Raw genomic sequence first — 20,364 nt, 5'->3', positions numbered from 1 at the left:
TTAATGGTCAGGATTCATCATAGATGGTTATGATGTGACCCAAATAATCGAGAAATAGTAGTTTATGCAACAAGTTGCAAAAAGATGATTTTTTCAGCACGAGTCGTACATTTAACCAACGAGGTTCACCGAGTTGGATAAATACGAAGAGTGCTGAAAAAATCAAGTTTTGCAACAAGTTCCATAAAACATTTTTTGCAATTCCAAAAAACACACACTGAGTGAAATTGTATGCCAAATTTTCATGTATTTTGTCAATAAATCGTTTAAATCAAAAAAATGTTGAAAAGTTCAACTTTTCGAAACAAATGCTGAAAAGTTCAACTTTTCAGCACCCATTTGAGTGCTGAAAAGTAGAACTTTTCAGCATTTATTTTGAAAAGTGTTGCTATTCGATTCTGTTATTTTTGGTTCAGAAAAGTAGGCTATTTCGTCGTTCAAGAATGACAGGAAAAGTAAGTAGTTTCACGACGGAATTGCAAAAATAAAGTTTTTAGGTTGATATATTGTTCTATTTTGGCATGGGCATTGACCAAAGTTCAAAGTTTTGCAAAAGAAAGTAACAATTCATCATAATGTCTTCTTTGAAAGTTCAAACTAAATTCTCAGAATACTGAAATACAATGTTTTGTTTATCTTTAATGCTTCGTTTTTTGCTCTTTTCGTACTTGCTTGGAGTTATCTTTAGATTTTAAGCTATTCTTTTTTTGGGAACACGACAGCGCCAAATATTTTTTTAAAAGAATAACATTATAGAGTTTAAATATTATTTTATTTGGATTCCTTGGTCAATTCCTTAAAAAAAGGAAACTGGAAAATTCCGATTTTTTTGTATTATTCCTTTGTGAAGTTTTCCTGTCTTTCTCAAATCATCACCAAAAAAAATAACAGTACTGAAAAGAATTTTTTACTACCCATTTGAGTGCTGAAAAGTTCATAACTTGTTTAGAAAAGTAACACATTCCTAAGAAGAATATTGAAAAACTCACTAATATTATTACTTTTTTAAATTAAGAAACAAAATATTTTGTCCACTTTTTTGACAAAATTGCTTTAAAACAGCTAAAATTATAATGCTTTCGACCAAGGTTGTTAATCGATAAACTATCGTCGATAATATTATCTATTACTTATTTTGCATGTTTTGAAAATTTGAGTATTTTTGAAAAATACGGTAACTCTAATAAATTGAAAAAGCATACAAAATTTTGCTTCGTTTGATACCCATATTGTAAATTATGAAAATTTGAGTACTTTCCAAAAAATACGAACAATTTTGATTACGTATTTTACTTTGAAACTTAATGGATTAAAAAAAATATATTCTAAGTAAAAGCATTGAAAATTTAACATAATATGGTTGAAATCAGTCGATTTGAGAAAGATTAAAAAAAATGAGTTATCGTCCATTATCGGCGATAAGATTATCGCCGATAGAATTATCGTTATCGTCCCGACGACAACCTTGCTTTCGACCTTTTTTTTCGAACATCGTTGTAGAATGTTCAGGGATAGAATAATCGCAAAAAAAAAAAAAATCAATTTCGCTTGCGAACTTTCTTCACCCGCGAAACAGAGAGGAGGCAAATCACGCAAAAGAAAATCGCTCCCGAAATTTTCCAAGAAAATCAATCTGCTGATGATTTTTTGTGAATTTCCTTGTCAGCACCGCTAGAAAAATATTTATTTCACTTTGTTTACACACATTGCCCATCTACAAAAAGTGACAGGTCAATTTTCGACGTGTGACGTTACACTTGCAAGTGTAGTAGTGAAAAAGATGTTCCGCCGAATAATCAAGATGATGAGGATTTTTTAGCTTCTTTTTACCGATTTTTCGTGCGCGAGAGAGGAGAGCCATGCTCCTTTCAGATTTTTTCTCTTGATGAACCAATGGTTTTCTTTTGAGGATGAGAATGTTTGAATAAAATTATTTTTTTTTCTGAATTATGTATTATTATTGTCTGTGCTTCTCTAGGTCCTTGTGTTGTCTTCTAAAACATATGAAATTAAAAAAATCTTAAAATACTGACTTTTTTGTTCAGCTATCAAGCAACTATCTAAAAAATCGGCGTTTTTTAGTTTAATTTTTTATTTGCTTAAGATATAAAATTAAGTCCCTTTCAAATGTTTTTATTGAGTCTATCTGATCTTGCATCGACAAATTAAAGATTTTTTTTAAATGGCAACACTTTTAAATATTTTTCGTTTCATTGATCCTATAAAACTTACTCTTAAAAGTTCATAAATATGTAACACTGAAGTGCTTATTACTTTTTATAGGGTTGTTAGATCTTCAATTATTAAACTCGTTGAAAAGGTCCTTGATTACCTATCCAACGACAGGTCGCATGATAGATCCGGACAACATTTTTGTCAAAATATCTGAGATCCGGCCTCTAAAAAGTTCATGAAAAACACTTAGGTGCTTATAACTTTTGATAGGGTTGTCAGATCTGCAATCCAATGAACTCGTTGAAAAGGTATTTTAATTACCTACCCAACGACAAGTCGCATGATAGATCCGGACAACGTTTTCATCGAAATATATGAGGTCCGGTCCCTAAAAAGTTCATAAATAACACTTAAGTGCTTATAACTTTTAATAGGGTTGTCAGATCTTCAATCTTCTGAACTCGTTGAAAAGGTCTTTCGAATACCTTTCTAAAAATGTATAACATGACGAGGTTTCTTACATAAACCACACTTTTCAAAATCTTCCGGACTTTTGTTAAAATCGTTTTTTAGCATAACTTTTGGAGTACTTAACTAAACTTTATCATTTTCAATCGCGACTTATGGTACTTCAAGATGGATCAAATGAGACCAAAACGGATCAGCCAGTGCCGAGATAACTCACACACATACATTTGCTCAAAATTTGATTCTGAGTCGATATGTATACATGAAGGTGGGTCTAGGAGGTCAAATTAAGAATTGCGTTTTACGAGTGAAGACTTAGGATAATCGAGTTTTCTAGTGATACGGTCTAGATCAATCAATCTAGATTTTTACTTAAAAAAGAGGGCATTGTTCTACCATTAAAAGAATGTTAAGGATACCCTTAATGAGCAATTCTCCACGAAATCGGTATTTTTTCGGGAATTTTAATTTTTGTATTTTTTTAATCCGACTGAAACTTTTTTGGTGCCTTCGGTATGCCCAAAGAAGCCATTTTGCATCATTAGATTCTCCATATAATTTTCCATACTAATTTGGCAGTTGTCCATACAAAAATGATGTATGAAAATTGAAAAATCTGTATCTTTTGGAGGAATTTTTTGATCGATTTGGTGTCTTCGGCAAAGTTGTACACTGAAAATATGCCACACTTTTTGTTCAAGTGCCCAAACACTTGAATGATTGAATAAAGTCACTTCGTAGATCTAATTGGTTTGTGTTTCAACATCAATCCAAACCACTATCAAATGCAAGTGTTTGGGCGGTTGACTTTTTGGTATTTTTTAACATGTTATTTTCATTCGGGTGGCTCAAGCTTTTCAATTGTTTTGCTCATGAATTTGTCCCACCTTCTTGAACTATTCAAAGTGATGAGTAAAACACTTGAAAATGATCTTAAGATCTACTCAAAACAGGCACTATTCAAAGTCAACGTGATTATTCACATGAATTTAATTTGTTTCACTGATTGATTTTTGCGCGACTTTCATCGAAGGCTAGAACGAGGCAAGAACCAATAGCACAAAAAACACTCCCATCTTCAACTGGCCGGCCGACGCAGTGGTAGCGTGCACGACTAGCAAGCGAGAACCTGTACATCGCTTGTACGCACTTTTTTTTTCAACACCATTTAAAATTCAAGTGTTTGGCTATTGACATTATTTCATGGCAAATCACCGAAATTTCAAGTGTTTTGCGATTGATATTTGAGTGCTCTGTACAGCAGGGCCAGATCATGTGTAGAACAGTTCGTTGAGCTGTGTAAGTTTTGCTCAGTGTAGGTATGGATATGGACTACACTGAAAAAAAATGATACACGGTAAAAATTTTTTTGCTGATCCTTTATTTAACTTTCTGTTACTTAAACTTGATTTGCAAAAAAACATTATTTTTATTTTTTTTGAATTTTTTGATATGTTTTAGAGGACATCAAATGCCAACTTTTCAGAAATTTCCAAGTTGTGCAAAAAAATCTTTGACCGAATTATGAATTTTTATAATGAATACTGATTTTTTCAAAAAATCGAAATATTGGTCGTAAAAAAATTTCAACTTCATTTTTCGATGTAAAATCAAATTTGCAATCAAAAAGTACTTTAGTGAAATTTTGATAAAGTGCACCGTTTTCAAGTTAAATCCATTTTTAGGTGACTTTTTTGAAAATAATCGAAGTTTTTCATTTTTTTAAATTAGTGCACATGTTTGCTCATTTTTGAAAAACATATTTTTGGAAAGCTGAGAAAATTCTCTATATTTTGCTTTTTTGAACTTTGTTGATACGACCCTTAGTTTCTGAGATATTGCCATGCAAAGGTTTAAAAACAGGAAAATTGATGTTTTGTAAGTCTCACCCAAACAACCCACCATTTTCTAATGTCTATATCTCAGCAACTAATAGTCCGATTTACAATGTTAAAATATGAAACATTCGTGAAATTTTCCGATCTTTTCAAAAAAAAATACTTTCAAAAATTTTAAATCAAGACTAACATTTTAAAAGGGCCAAATATCCCGCCCTTTTGAAATGTTTGTCTTGGTTTAAAAATTTTAAAAATATTTTTTTCGAAGAGATCGCAAAATTTCACGAATGTTTCATATTTTAACATTGTAAATCGGACCATTAGTTGCTGAGATATCGACATTAGAAAATAGTGGACTGTTAGGGTGAGACTTAGAAAACATCAATTTTCCTGTTTTTATACACTTGCATGGCAATATCTCAGCAACTAAGGGTCGTACCAAAAAAGTTCAAAAAAGCAAAATATAGAGAATTTTCTCAGCTTTCCAAAAATATTTTTTTAAAAGTGGGCAAACATGTGCACTAATTCAAAAAAATTAAAAATTGCGACTATTTCAAAAAAGTCACCTAAAAATGGATTTAACTTGGAAACGGTGCACTTTATCAAAATTTCACTAAAGTACTTTTTGATTGCAAATTTGATTTTACATCGAAAAATGAAATTGAAAAAAATTTTCGAGCAATATTTCGATTTTTTGAAAAAATCAGTATTGATTAAAAAAATTCATAACTCGGTCAAAGATTTTTTGCACAACCTGGAAATTTCTGAAAAGTTGGCATTTGATGTCCTCTAAAACATATCAAAAAATAAAAAAATTAAAAATAGTATTTTTTTTTTGCAAATCAAGTTTTAATGACAAAAAGTCAAATAAAAAATCACCAATTTTTTTTTTACCGTGTATCATTTTTTTCAGTGTAGTCCATTCCATACCTACAACTTTGCCGAAGACACCAAATAGATCAAAAAATTCCTTCAAAAGATACAGATTTTTGAATTTCACATACTATTTTTGTATGGACAGCTGTCAAATTTGTATGGAAAATTATATGGACAAACTAATGATGCAAAATGGCTTCTTTGGGCATACCGAAGGCACCATAAAAGTTTCAGGCGGATTAAAAAATACAAAAAAATGGAATGACTGAAATCTGAGAGAATTGCTCTAATGTTTTTGTTATAAAAGTTTATGGTATGGTTTTTCTTTCATCGTGCCACCAGAGCAGCGTTGTTACGGGAATTGGAAATGATCATCCTTGTTGGCACAAGCGTACGACGCTGTTGTGATTCTGTTGTTGATTTTGTTTGTATTTTTATATTCTTGTATTTTTGGTTAAAAAATCAAGCATTTTAAATATTTTTGAGGTTAAAAAAAATTATAAAAAATTTAACATTAGATAAACATTTAACAAATTTGCTGTTACCTTTCCATGCAAAAGTCGACGTGCCATCCAAGCAACATTGCTATAAGGTCGCCTTGATCAACCTTCTTCGTCCTGCCTATTTGCACAAACACATAAAACTGCCGTGATTCTTCATTAAAATTGCTTTCCGTTTGTGGAAATTCCCGCACGTGACACGGTGCGACCTTCGCCATCAAATTATCCCCTCTTGTTATCATCGCATTACGATGAGCTCCGGGAAGGATCCGGATCCATTACAGATCATAATATAATACATCACCGTCAACGCGGCCTGCCTTCCTCACCGCCACTACCCTCTGTGATGCCATCCAACACGTCGCATATCCTAATTGTCACAGCCACTCTCTTCACGTCCGTTCAGCGCGACGTTTCGTGATGACTTGGCGCATCCCCGGTTGAAAAAGCCTGCCTGCCTCTGTCTACCTGCCTGCGAATGTCACAATTTCCGTTCCGTCACGGCACGAACAAGGTCACCCTGTCCGGGACACGGGGACGACACGCGGTGGCGTGGAGAGGACAAATTGAATTTACTAGCCTCCGGCGGCGGTGGCCGGGTCGAATCCTGCCTAATTTGCCGCTGAACCGAACACAGGTCGAACGCCGGCCACACCTTAACGTTTTGGAGTGTTTCGGCAAAGTTTTCTAACTGGAAAAGTTTTCCAAACTCGGGTGCGTTAGTTTCGGTTCGATAGGTCGGAATAGTGAGGCCGAACAGTTTTGGCCAGCAAATTTTATTGTTCAGTCCTTAACCCTCAGCGACCCCAATCCCGTCTCTAGGTAAGCCCCGATCTATAAATGCTCCAAAAATCAATTTTTCATCCGTAAAAAGAATTGAAAAGAAGCAGTCATAACTTATTTTGGTTTGACAACTTTACTAGATTGTGTTTGGCGAAAAAAAAAAACTAAATTTCAAAATTGTTTAGCAGTAAGTATCAAAAATGCTTTATCATTAGTTTTTCCATAAAAACTTCCTTACAATGTTGAAGCTGGCCATTCAATAATTTCGCAATTTTGTAATATGTTTTAGAGGACGAAAAAAAAAACACTTTTAAGGATGTAAAATCAGATTATAGGAAGAGATATGATTTACAATAATATGATTTTTGGAAAATAATTAAAATGATTGTTGAACAAAGCTTCCAACATTATTTTTACGTGCATAATCAAATTTTCAATTTAAAATAACTACAGTTTTCTTTTTTGGTAAAGTGCAACTTTTGCAAGTTATAGACATTTTTCGGGAACATTTTTCGAAAAATGTTCATTTAGCTTTTGAGCAATTCTCTACCAAAATCGGAAATGGATTTTATTTGTATTTTTTGATTTGGCTCAAACTTTGTGGGGGCCTTTCCTATGATCAAAGAAGATATTTTGTGTCATTGGTTCACCCATACAAGTCTTCATACAATTTTGGCAGCTGTCCATACAAAAATGTTATGTAAATATTTAAACAGCTGTAACTTTTGAGTGAACTTTTTGATCAATTTGGTGTCTTCGACAAATTTTTAGGTATTGTTGAAGACTATTAGAAAAAAAATAGGAACACGGAAAAAAAATTGCCGATTATTGTATTAACTTTTTTTTTTTTCAAAAAACCCAATTTCCCAAAATACATACGTATTTTTTTGAATTTCGAGATTTTTTTCTATGAAAAAAAAGGATTGAATTGAAGTCTTACCCAAAAAAACACCATTTTCTTATGTCGATATATCAGCAATTAATGATCCGATTTTCAATGATAAAACATGAAACATTTTTCGATCTTTTCGAAAAAAATATTTCCAAAATTTTGAATTAGGACTAACATTTAAAAGGGCCAAACATTCAATATTACGCCCTTTTTAAATGTTAGACTTGATTCAAAAAATCTGAAAATATTTGTTTTAAAAAGATCGAAAAATTTGACAAATATTTCATGTTTTAACATTGGAAATCGGATCATTAGTTGCTGAGATATCACATTAGAAAATGGTGGGTTTTTTGGGTAAGACATAGAAAACTTCAATTTTCCTGTTTCTTTTTTCGTTAAGCCGCTGCACAGTGGACGAAATGGAACCCAAAATCGGACTTAATTGAACGCGGCTGGTTCTCTGGTATGAAAAATTGTATTTCTTATGTAAAAAAATCCGAGGAATCGATTGGTGATGGTTTCATCCACCGCACGAAACGGGAAAGGGTCTATTTTGCCCCAATTTCCCATTTTTTACGATTTTTCTTAAAAATCAGTCTGTGTTTAGAGCGGAGGCTTCATGCGGCCATCCAAAATGCACTTAACTTATGTGAAAATGTCCCAGCAATCCAGTAAAAATAACCACTTGCACCGCAAAAATCATCTAGGGTCCATTTAACCCCAATTCCGCTATAAAAGCATTTTTGGCCGTTTTCAAATGTTAGGTCAGATTTTAAAAATCTGAAAATATTTTAATCGTATAGATCAGACAACATTACATTAGAATGACGATTTGCACTAGATAGTTTGACACATTTATGTTGATACAAATAGAAAAGGCAGTTTATTCTGCGTTTGGGAAAATTGGTCTAAAACTGATATTTCAATCTTTTCATTTAGTTTAAATTCTTAATCAACATAAATGAATCAAACTATCAAGTGCAAATCGTCATTCTAATGTAAAATTGTCTGATCGTAAAATATTTTCAGATTTTTAAAATCTGACCTAACATTTGAAAACGGCCAAAAATGCTTTTATAGCGGAATTGGGGTTAAATGGACCCTAGATGATTTTTGCGGTGCAAGTGGTTATTTTTACTGGATTGCTGGGACATTTTCACATAAGTTAAGTACATTTTGGATGGCCGCATGAAGCCTCCGCTCTAAACACTGACTGATTTTTAAGAAAAATCGTAAAAAATGGGAAATTGGGGCAAATTTTTTTACATAAGAAATACAATTTTTCATACCAGGGAACCAGCCGCGTTCAATTAAGTCCGATTTTGGGTTCCATTTCGCCCACTGTGCGCTGTATCTCAGCAACTAGACGTCCAATCTTCAATGTCTCTTTAACAATTTTATAACCTTTAAAAAAAATATATATATATTTGTAGAAATAGTCACTGGTCACATGGTCACTATTTTTAAAAATTGAAAAATTGCAAATATTTCGCTAAAATCAAACTTTCGGTGGCTATATCTTGAAAACGGAGCCCTTTATCAAAAAATCTGTAAAGTACTTTTCGATTGCAAATTCAATTTTGCATTAAAAAATAATGTCAAACTTGTTTTTGCATGAAACTTCGATTTTTTCCAAAAATCACTATTTTTTCAAAAATTCATAACTCGGCGGCAGATTTTTTGACCATGTTTCTCTATGGCTCAAAAGTTGCGAATTTGTGTCTCCTAAAGCATATCAAAAAATCTCGAAAATCAAAAAATACGTATTTTGGGAAATTGAGTTTTAGTGAAAAAAAAGTTGATAAAAAAATCTGCAAATTTTTTTCCGTGTACCTATTTTTTCTCAAAAGTCCTCAACAATACCTACAACTTTGTCGAAGACACCAAATTGATCAGAAAATTCACTCAAAAGTTACAGATGTTTAAATATTTACGTACCGTTTTTGTATGAACAGCTGCCAAAATTGTATGGAGACTTGTATGGGTGAACCAATGACACAAAATAGCATATTCGGTCATAGGGAAGGCCCCCAGAAGATTTAAGTCAATTAAAAAAAATACAAAAAATAAAAATGGTCGAAATCGGCCGATTTCGTAGAGAGTTGCTCTAGTGTTATTTACCTATTTATTCTCAAATGAACTTTTGCTGCGATTTTCAACGTTCAAAGATAAAATTTTCTGCCTCATTCAACAATATTATTTTTGATTTGGGGGCAAAAAATTATAATTTTGAATAAATAAATTTTAAGTTTTTATGACCATATCTGAAATATATTTTAAAAAAGTCTTTGTTAGGTCATTTCGGTATGATAGAAGGCCTTTCGAAGGAGTAATCGAAATAATTTAAATATTTCCAAAAAAAAAAAAATTTCTTTTTTAAATCATAAGGCCGATGCAAATATTAAAAAAAGTTTTTGTCCCTCGGCCCTGGCCGAGGTCAAGGGGGGGGCAAAAAAATAAAAAAATATAAAAATTTAAATAACAAGCCATAGTCTTCACATTTAAATGAAAAAAGTGTTTTAAAATGCATTTTACACTAGTTCAGTTGTTTTGCAATCATTAGTTTTCAAAAAAATCTAAGATCTGACAAAAACAAAAATTGTATCGAAAAAAAGGTTTTGCATCGAAAATTTTCAAAAAATCTTAAGATTTTTTAATAAACCCAAACATGCTAAAATAGTAGTTTATGCAACAAGTTGCAAAAAGAGGATTTTTTCAGCACGAGTCGTACATTTATCCAACGAGGTTCACAGAGTTGGATAAATACGACGAGTGCTGAAAAAATCAAGTTTTGCAATGAGTTCCATACAACATTTTTTGCAATTTCGAAAAACACCCATTGAGTGAAATTTTAAGTAAAATTTTCATGTATTTTGTCAATAAATCGTTTAAATCAAAATTTTTTTTGAAAAGTGTTACTTTTCGAAACAAGTGCTAAAAACTTCAACTTTTCAGCACCTATTTCAGTGCTGAAAAGCAGAACTTTTCAGCATTTATTTTGAAAAGTGTTGCTATTCGATTCTGTTATTTTTGGTACAGAAAAGTAGGCTATTTCGTTGTTCAAGAATGACAGGAAAAGTGATTAGTTTCACGACGGAATTGCAAAAATGATTTTAAACGCAGAAGAATGTATTTTAATTTGATTTCAGCTGGTTGCACTTGAATTTTCATTGAAATTTTGAAGTTTATTGTAAAAATATTTTTTTTGCCCCCTGATTTTTCGGGCCAATTTTGAAGGGGGGGGGGGTGACAAAAACTTTTAAAAATATTTGTACCAGCCTAAGCCCATAACAAATTTTAGTCAAAATTTTTATCCTCCCCCTTCAAAATTTCTTCAGAAAGTCAGAGTGCGAAAAAAATAAATAGTGAAATTTTCAGTGAAAAAAATCAGTTCTGAAATCATTGTATAATATTTATTATTGAATTAAAAATTATTGAATCTCTCTGCTTAAAAAATTGGAAAAAAATATTTTCATAAATTTGTTTATAAATTGTATTTTGTATTAGCCTAAACTCGGTCTCTGATTTTAAATCTTCCTTGACTCTCGCGCTTCAAAAATCGAACTATATACTAATTTTTCCGATTTTTTTTGTATAATGTGAAATAAAAGCGAGTTTTTTTTTCCGTAAACCTGTTTTTTCTGAAGAGTCATAATAAAAACCTACAATTTTGCTGAAGATATAAAAATCGATTATTTTTTTTCTTCAGATGCAAATTTTTAAACACTCACTTGCCCATTATCTATAACAAGCCCGAAAAAATGTATGACAACCTGTAAGAAAAAAAAAAAAAAAAAAAAAAAAAAAACAACAAGCTAATGATGGCTTCCTTTTACATAACAAAAAACAGAAGTGAATAAAACATCAATAAAAAAAAATCAAATAATAATATCAAAAAAAAAAATCGTTTGTTGTCGATCAATCGCAATCGATCACTGTTCTCAAATAAACACAAACATCAAAAGAAAGGAGGAACTCTTAGATGTGGGGACCCCACAGAACAGCAGATGTGTGTGTGTTTAGGGGTGTGCGGGGGAGGATGGCCAAACACGCACAGATAAAACACGAAAAGAAGAGATTGGTATTTTCATCATGCCGCAAAAGAATGCTGCCGCCGCCGCTGCTGCTTGTTGTGTGTGAGTGAGCGAGCGAGTCGATGAAATTAGAGAAGAGAGAGAGAGAGAGAGAAAAAGAAAAGATGAAAATCGACAACAACAGAAGGCACAGTTAATTTATAGTGCAAAAAAGCGCGATTTGTGCGATTGTGTGGCGGTGCCGCCGGTATCTTGACGAGATGATTGTTGCGGGGAGGAGAATGTTGTTTTGTGTCTGTGACTCTGAGAGATGTGCAGATTTGATTTCGCGTGCTGCCGATCGCCGCGAAACATTCCACAAACACGCACTCGCACACAAACGCTGAAACGATAATTATTAAAAGGGGCAATTTTGTGACGTGAAGTGGGAAGATGCTCCAAGTGTTCATGAAATTTTAGGATTTGTTACTTTTTCAGAATGCCGCAATTTTTCCGGGAATAAGAATTAAAAAGCTTTTTTGTATTTTTTTTTAAATTTTGAGCCGATGCCAATGTTGTTACAGAAAAGTAAAAGTTTTCCGTTTCATATTCCGATCAAATTTTACCAAATTTTGGTTCTGTAGGCTTGTTTCGCTGGTTCAGAAAACGTCAGAAATCATTTTAATTATAAAATGCATCTGAAACCTCGTGAGTGGATCTCCTCCAAAACCGGAAAATCCATTTTCAAAAAATTCCTTCAATAGACACAGATTTTAGAATGTTTACGTGCAATTTTTGTATGAACAGCTGCCAAAATTGTATGGAGCCTTATGAGGGTGAACCAATGACACACTATAGGGAAGGCAACCAAAAAAATTGAGTCAAATTTAAAAATACAAAAAATAATAATACACGAAATCGGCCGATTTAGTAGAGAATTGCTCTTGTATAGAACGTAAGGTGTTTAGATGACCTCGTAAACAATGGACAAGTAAACATTTTTTGCAGAAAAAATGCAGTAAAAGGTTGAAGCGTTTCTTGATTCCGTATAGCTTGACGAACAACCATAGTCAAAACAAAAAAAAAGTAATTTTTTTCCCGGGAAATTGTAATTTTTAATTTTTTTAAATCATAAAAACCTGGGGGGAACATTTTGGTGCCTTCGGTATGCCCAAAGAAGCAATTTTGCATCATTAGTTTGCCCATATAATTTTACATACAAATTTGGCAGCTGTCCATACAAAAATGATGTATGGAAATTCAAAAATCTGTATCTTTTGAAGAAATTTTTTGATCGATTTGGTGTCTTCGGCAAAGTTGAAGGTATGAATAAGAACTACACTGAAATAAAATATGATACAAAAAAATTTGGTGATTTTTTATTTAACTTTTTGTCACTAAAACTTGATTTGCAAAAAAACACTATTTTTATTTTTTTTATTTTTTGATATGTTTCAGAGGACATCAAATGCCAACTTTTCAGAAATTTCCAGATTGTGCAAAAAATCTTTGAGCGAGTTATGAATTTTTGAATCAATACTGTTTTTTTTTCAAAAAATCGAAATATTGGTCGCACAAATTTTTCAACTTAATTTTTCGATGTAAAATCAAATTTGCATTCAAAAGGTACTTTAGTGAAATTTTGATAAAGTGCACGGTTTTCAAGTTAAATCCAGTTTTAGGTGACTTTTTTGAAAATAGTCGCAGATCTATTTTTTTAAATGAGTGCACATGTTTGGCCACTTTTGAAAAACATATTTTTGGAAAGCTGAGAAAATTCTCTATATTTAGCTTTTTTGAACTTTTTTGATACGATCCTTAGTTGCTGAGATATTACCATGCAAAGGTTTAAAAACAGGAAAATTGATGTTTTCTAAGTCTCACCCAAACAACCCACCATTTTCTAATGTCGATATCTCAGCAACTAATGGTCCGATTTACAATGTCAAAACATGAAACATTCGTGAAATTTTTCGATCTTTTCGAAAAAAATATTTTCAAAAATTTTAAGCCAAGATTAATATTTTGAAAGGGCGTAATATTGAATGATTGACCCTTTTGAAATGTTAGCCTCGGTTTAAAATTTTTGAAAATATTTTTTTCGAAAAGATCGAAAAATTTCACGAATGTTTCATATTTTTACATTGAAAATCGGACCATTAGTCACTGAGATATTGACATTAGAAAATGGTGGGTTGATTGGGTGTCTTTGACCACTTTTTGATACAATGCAACGGCTTCGAGATACAGCAATATTTAAATTACGAAATACAAAAATATTTTAAAAAACTTACACCCTTCTCAAATGTCATTATCGAGTGTAACTGGCTCCATATGCACAAAAATGGCTTATATAAGCGTAGAATAACATGTCTACAAAGTTTCATTGAAATCGGAGAGGGTCGAGAAAAAAGTACCTAAAAAATTCCTGTTTTGGGCTGGAATTGCTCTAAAGTATGTTTTTGATTGCAAGTTTGATTTTACATCTAAATATGAAGTTGAAAATTTTTGCTACCAATATTTCGATTTGTTGAAAAAAATAGTGTTGATTCAAAAATTCATAACTCGCTCAAAGATTTTTTGCAAAAAACGAAACTATTGGCACTACGCCCCCCGGGGCATGGCCTTCCTCTAACGTGGGATTTCTGCTCCAGCGCCTCTGACGAGACAGGAGAAACCGGGACCGACGTTTTACTTCACCATCCGATAGAAGCTCAGTGGATAAGGCGGGAATCGAACCCGCGTCTCATAGCATCATCGGGATCGGCAGCCGAAGCCGCTACCCCTGCGCCACGAGACCCACAGTAGATTTTTTGCACAACCTGGAAATTTCTGAAAAGTTGGCTTTTGATGTCCGCTAAAACATATCAAAAAAATTAAAAAATTTAAAATAGTTTTTTTTTTCGCAAATCAAGTTTTAGTAATAAAAAGTTAAATAAAAAATCACCAAAATTTTATTTACTGTGTATCATTTTTTTCCAGTGTAGTCCATTCCTACAACATTGCCGAAGACACCAAATCGATCAAAATATTCTTTCAAAAGATTCTGATTTTTGAATTTTCATACATTATTTTGGTATGGACAGCTGCCAAATTTGTATGGAAAATTATATGCACAAACTAATGATGCAAAATGGCTTCTTTGGGCATACCGAAGGCACCAAAAAAGTTTCAGTCGGATTAAAAATTAAAAATATTAAAATTGAAGAAAAAAGAACGATTTCGTAGAGAATTGCTCGCAAGAAATGTTATTAGAAAGAAATGTATAAGCAAGTATTGATACGGAAGTAAGTTTTATTAACCCGGGCAGACGGTAATAACAAAATTAATAATATTTCAATAACAAATCCTGTTAAAATAACAAAAAGTGTTATTATTTTATCCTGAAGTTCAATTTCAAGAAGAAAAAATAATAACTGTTTCTGATAAAATAACAAGATTTGGTATTGAAGTGATATTATATTGAAAATGTTTAATAACACGCTAATAAGAGGAAATGTTATACATTTCAAAAACCCTCCTAATAACAAAATTTGTTATTCGTTCGGTATACTGACTTAGAAATAAAATTACCATAAATCGCACAAATGGAAAAGTTTCTAAGTGTCCATAACACAATCTGTTATTATTTTTTCTTTTGTTAAATATGTTTAAATCGTTGGGATAATTTTGTCCAATTTCGTCGAGGTCACTATATTGGCCATGAAATGGGGTCCTTAAGCTAAAATTATTCTAAAAAGATGAAATTTTTAAAGTTTTTTTTTTAATTATTTGATATACCCCCTAAGGGACTTTGCTAAAATTGGCTAGGACTATGGGATAATTTTGACCAATTTCGTCGGGATCATTATTTTGGCCATGAAATGGGGTCCTTAAGCTAAAATTATTCTAAAAAGTTGAAATTTTGAAAGTTGTTTTTTTTAATTATTCGATATACCCCCTAAGGGACTTAGCTAAAATTGGCTAGAACTATGGGATAATTTTGACCAATTTCGTCGGGGTCATTATTTTGGCCATGAAATGGGGTCCTTAAGCTAAAATTATTCTAAAAAGTTGAAATTTTGAAAGTTGATTTTTTTAATTATTTGATATACCCCCTAAGGGATTTTACTAAAATTGGCTAGAACTATGAAATAATTTTGACCAATTATATCGGGGTCATTTATTTCACCATGAAATGGGGTTTCAAGCTAAAATTAATTCGATAAAATTAACTTTTGAGAGTTCATTTTTTTTAAATTTTGTTTTATTCCCTAACGGAATTGATTTATTTAATGAGAATTTTTGATGTGTGAATAACAAAAACTGTTATTATTTTCACAGAGCCAGGAAGTCGGAGCTGACGTTGAAGTTCGAGCTGGAGTGAGACCTCGGAGACTGCATCGGATTCAGCAAATTTTCAGCAACTTTTACTTGGAGTCGGAATCTGTGAAGTCGGGTATTTTTGGAGAGCTGAAGTCGTCGTTGACGTCATATCCGGCATCCAGAGTCGGAGTTGTCTTCAAAGTATGGATTCAAAGTTAGATTCAAAGTCGCTTGGAGGTACCCGACTCTGCAGCCCTGACTAGTACAGAGGAGTTATGGCAACTGCAGGTTTATTTGCAAATTACAAATAAACCAAAACAATAACTTTTTTTGTTATGGAGACATACCAGTTCAATAACATTTTTTGTTATTATGCTGCTCCACCTCGCCGCACAAAATAACAAATCTTGTTATTCCTTCATGATTCCTTCTGTGTTATTGGTTTGTTATTGCAATAACAACATAATAACAGTTTAAGTTATTCTTCGAACAAATCGTTGTTACCCGAGCAGCCGGAAATAACTTGGGAAGGTCTGTTTTTGATATTGTGAGAAGATCGAAATGTGTTATTGGGGTGATCGGATTAGTTGTTAAAATAACAAAAATCAATAACAAAGATTTGTTCGAAGAATAACATAAACTGTTATTATGTTGTTATTGCAATAACAAACCAATAACACAGAAGGAATCATGAAGGAATAACAAGATTTGTTATTTTGTGCGGCGAGGTGAGCAGCATAACAAAAAATGTTGCTGGTATGTCTCCATAACAAAAAGTCATTGTTTTGGTTTATTTGTAATTTGCAAATAAACCTGCAGTTGCCATAACTCTCTGTACTAGTCAGGGCTGCAAAGTCGGTACCTCCAAGCGACTTTGAATCCATACTTTGAAGACAACTCCGACTCTGGATGCAGGATATGACGTCAACGACGACTTCAGCTCTCAAAAATACCCGACTTCACAGATTCCGACTCAAGAAAAGTTGTTGAAAATTTGCTGAATCCGATGTCTCCGAGGTCTCCTCCTCGAACTTCAACGTCAGCTCCGACTTCCTGGCTCTGTGAAAATAATAACAGTTTTTGTTATTCACACTTCAAAAACTGTCAATAAATAAATTCCGTTAGGGAATAAAACAAAATTAAAAAAAAATGAACTCTCAAAAGTTAATTTTATCGGATTAATTTTAGCTTAAAACCCCATTTCATGGTGAAATAAATGACCCCGATGAAATTGTTCAAAATTATTTCATAGTTCTAGCCAATTTAAGTAAAGTCCCTTAGGGGGTATATCAAATAATTAAAAAAAATTAACTTTCAAAATTTCAGCTTTTTAGAATAATTTTAGCTTAAGGACCCCATTTCATGGCCAAAATAATGACCCTGACGAAATTGGTCAAAATTATCCCATAGTTCTAACCATTTTCAACAATGTCCTTTAGGGGGTATATCAAATAATTAAAAAAATAAACTTTAAAAATTTCATCTTTTTAGAATAATTTTAGCTTAAGGACCCCATTTCATGGCCAAAATAATTACCCTGACGAAATTGGTCAAAATTATCCCATAGTTCTAACCATTTTCAACAAAGTCCCTTAGGGGGTATATCAAATAATTAAAAAAGTCAACTTTCAAAATTTAAACTTTTTAGAATAATTTTAGCTTAAGGACCCCATTTCATGGCCAAAATAATTACCCTGACGAAATTGGTCAAAATTATCCCATAGTTCTAACCATTTTAAACAAAGTCATTTAGGGGGTATATCAAATAATTAAAAAAATAAACTTTTAAAAATTTCATCTTTTTAGAATAATTTTAGCTTAAGGACCCCATTTCATGGCCAATATAGTGACCTCGACGAAATTAGACAAAATTATCCCAAAGATCTAAACATATTTATCAAAAGAAAAAATAATAACAGATTGTGTTATGGACACTTAGAAACTTTTCCATTTGTGCGATTTATGGAAATTTTATTTCTAAGTCAGTATACCGAACGAATAACAAATTTTGTTATTAGGAGGGTTTTTGAAATGTATAACATTTCCTCTTATTAGCGTGTTATTAAACATTTTCAATATAATATCACTTCAAAACCAAATTTTGTTATTTTATCAGAAACTGTTATTATTTTTTCTTCTTGAAGTTGAAGTTCAGGATAAAATAATAACACTTTCTGTTATTTCAACAGGATTTGTTATTGAAATATTATTAATTTTGTTATTACCGTCTACCCGGGTATTGATTTTTGTTATTTTAACAACTAATCCGATCATCCCAATAACATTTTTCGATCTTCTCACAATATCAAAAACTGACCTTCCCAAGTTATTTCCGTCTGCTCGGAAAACTAAAATAAAATTGGAAACATTAAAATACATTCAAATATCATGTGAAAAAATTGTGCAAAATGTTAGTTTATAAAAATTTAGCTTTCTTGCTATTGAAATTCAACAAATTTTAATAATTTTTATTTATTTTTCACATGTGGTCCGCGATACTTCGGCTAATTTTTGTAGAGCGAACAATTTGATTTGTTTTTAATCAAAAATACCAAAAATACTAAATTCCAAACATTCCATTCCAAAAATACAAAAAAAGAAAAAAAAATACAAATTAAACCAAAAATGGCAATTCTATATTAAGTAAAACTCACCAAATATTTTTAAACTGTTAACATTTAACTTTTTTTTTTGCAATTCCGTCGTGAAACTATTTACTTGTCCTGTTATTCTTGAACGACGAAATAGCCTACTTTTCTGTAACAAAAATAACAGAACCGAATAGCAACACTTTTCAAAATAAATGCTGAAAAGTTCTACTTTTCAGCACTCAAATGGGTGCTGAAAAGTTGAACTTTTCAGCACTTGTTTCGAAAAGTAACACTTTTCAACGTTGCTTTGATTTAAACGATTTATTGACAAAATACTCGTTTCAAAACTCGGTGAACCTCGTTGGATAAATGTACGACTCGTGCTGAAAAAATCCTCTTTTTGCAACTTGTTGCATAAACTACTATTAAAGAACACTTTGTCCAAATAAACACATCTTTTCAATGGCCATTAGTCCTAGCCAAGCAGGGGTAGTTTAAAAATTTTAACTTTCGAAACGTATTTTTTTCGAATATTCAAAAATTTCTTATCAGTATCCCGAGCAGGGGTAAATAATACGGGAATACCAAATTTTGGTATTACTTGAGCAAATAACAGCGACCAAAATGTGCCCTTGGTTGCCCAGTAGGGTAGAGTAGTCATCAATGAGACACGGGGAACAATGATAAAATGGCTCTCACAAGTCGTAGTTTCAACCAATCAGGCTCATATTTGGGAGAAAGGTGTGTGTACTGGATACACGTCTGCCATTATAGTGGCTTTGGTTATAGACGCTCCCTTGAAAAGTTATTCATAAATGTTTGATTTTGGGGTGTAAAAGTAAATTATGACTGAAAATTACATTTTCGCTTATAGGCTGCCAATAATACAAAAACTAAAATTTCTCCAAACTTCTTTCGTCATTTTATAGGGCATGAGTTGGGCTACAATGGCCTTTAATTCGAATTGACCAAAATTAAGAATATATCCAGAATCCAGGGCTGTCTCATTGTTCCCCTCTCTTTTCAGCCTATGGGTAACAATGAGACGCTTTGATTTTTCTTCATTAAACTTTTCAAAATCTATGGAAATCTTTCAAAACAAGAATTAAAAGTGATTTTTGGCACATTTATAGAGTTTTAACATCATTTAACCAAAAATACAAAGTTATTTGGTATGAATATACGGATTTTACAAAATTTTAATACTTTTTAGTATAACTTTTGTTAATTAAAGTTTCATGTTGGCAAAATTGCTTTAAAATGTTCAAGGCAAGTAACCTGCAATGGAACAATACAAAAACATGATGTTTTACTAGAAAAATGTTGATTTTCGTAGTGTGTCTCATTGTTCCCCAGCTGTCTCATTGTTCTTGCCAAGTGCGTCTACAATGAGACAGTTGAATAGCTCTGGCTGTAGATGTCGGATCGATCTCATATTTTGGTCAATGTTAGAACACATAAAAAGAAAGAAAATGCAACAAAATGCTCATTAAAACATGCTGATGAAAAAAAGAGAAAAATCTTTGAAAGTTGAAAACCAAAAGTGTCTCATTGATGACTACCCTACCCTAATAGATGGTAAAATACCATGAAATCATACCAAAGCCTTGTATGTGGAAGGGCACAAAAATACCAAACCATGTTATTCCAAGGGTAAAATAATACCTCAAAATAAAACCATTTCAATACCAAGTTGAGGTCTTCTGGATTTTTGAACATTGCTAGAATACCAAAACTTGGTATTGCCATGGTTTTATTTTTAGGTATTCCCGCGCCCTTGGAAAATCATATTTTGGTATTTCTGTGGTCTTTCACATACATGATTTTGGTATGATTTCAAGGTATTTTACCATCTATTACTGGGCAACCAAGATCACATTTTGGTCGCTGATATTTGCACAAGTAATACCAAAATTTGGTATT

The 20,364-nt window shown here is 32.2% G+C and overlaps 1 protein-coding gene across 6 annotated transcripts in view; it reads left to right on the top strand.

Moving 5' to 3' along the window:
* The window catches only part of LOC6033026 (serine/threonine-protein phosphatase PP1-beta catalytic subunit), a 131,017-nt gene that overhangs the window by 1,931 nt on the left and 108,722 nt on the right, over window positions 1-20,364 (top strand). The gene's annotated exons all lie outside the window — the stretch shown is intronic.

This window comes from Culex quinquefasciatus, chromosome 3, assembly GCF_015732765.1.
Source record: "Culex quinquefasciatus strain JHB chromosome 3, VPISU_Cqui_1.0_pri_paternal, whole genome shotgun sequence".
Lineage (NCBI taxonomy): Eukaryota > Metazoa > Arthropoda > Insecta > Diptera > Culicidae > Culex > Culex quinquefasciatus.
This window is presented reverse-complemented; position numbering and strand designations above follow the sequence as displayed.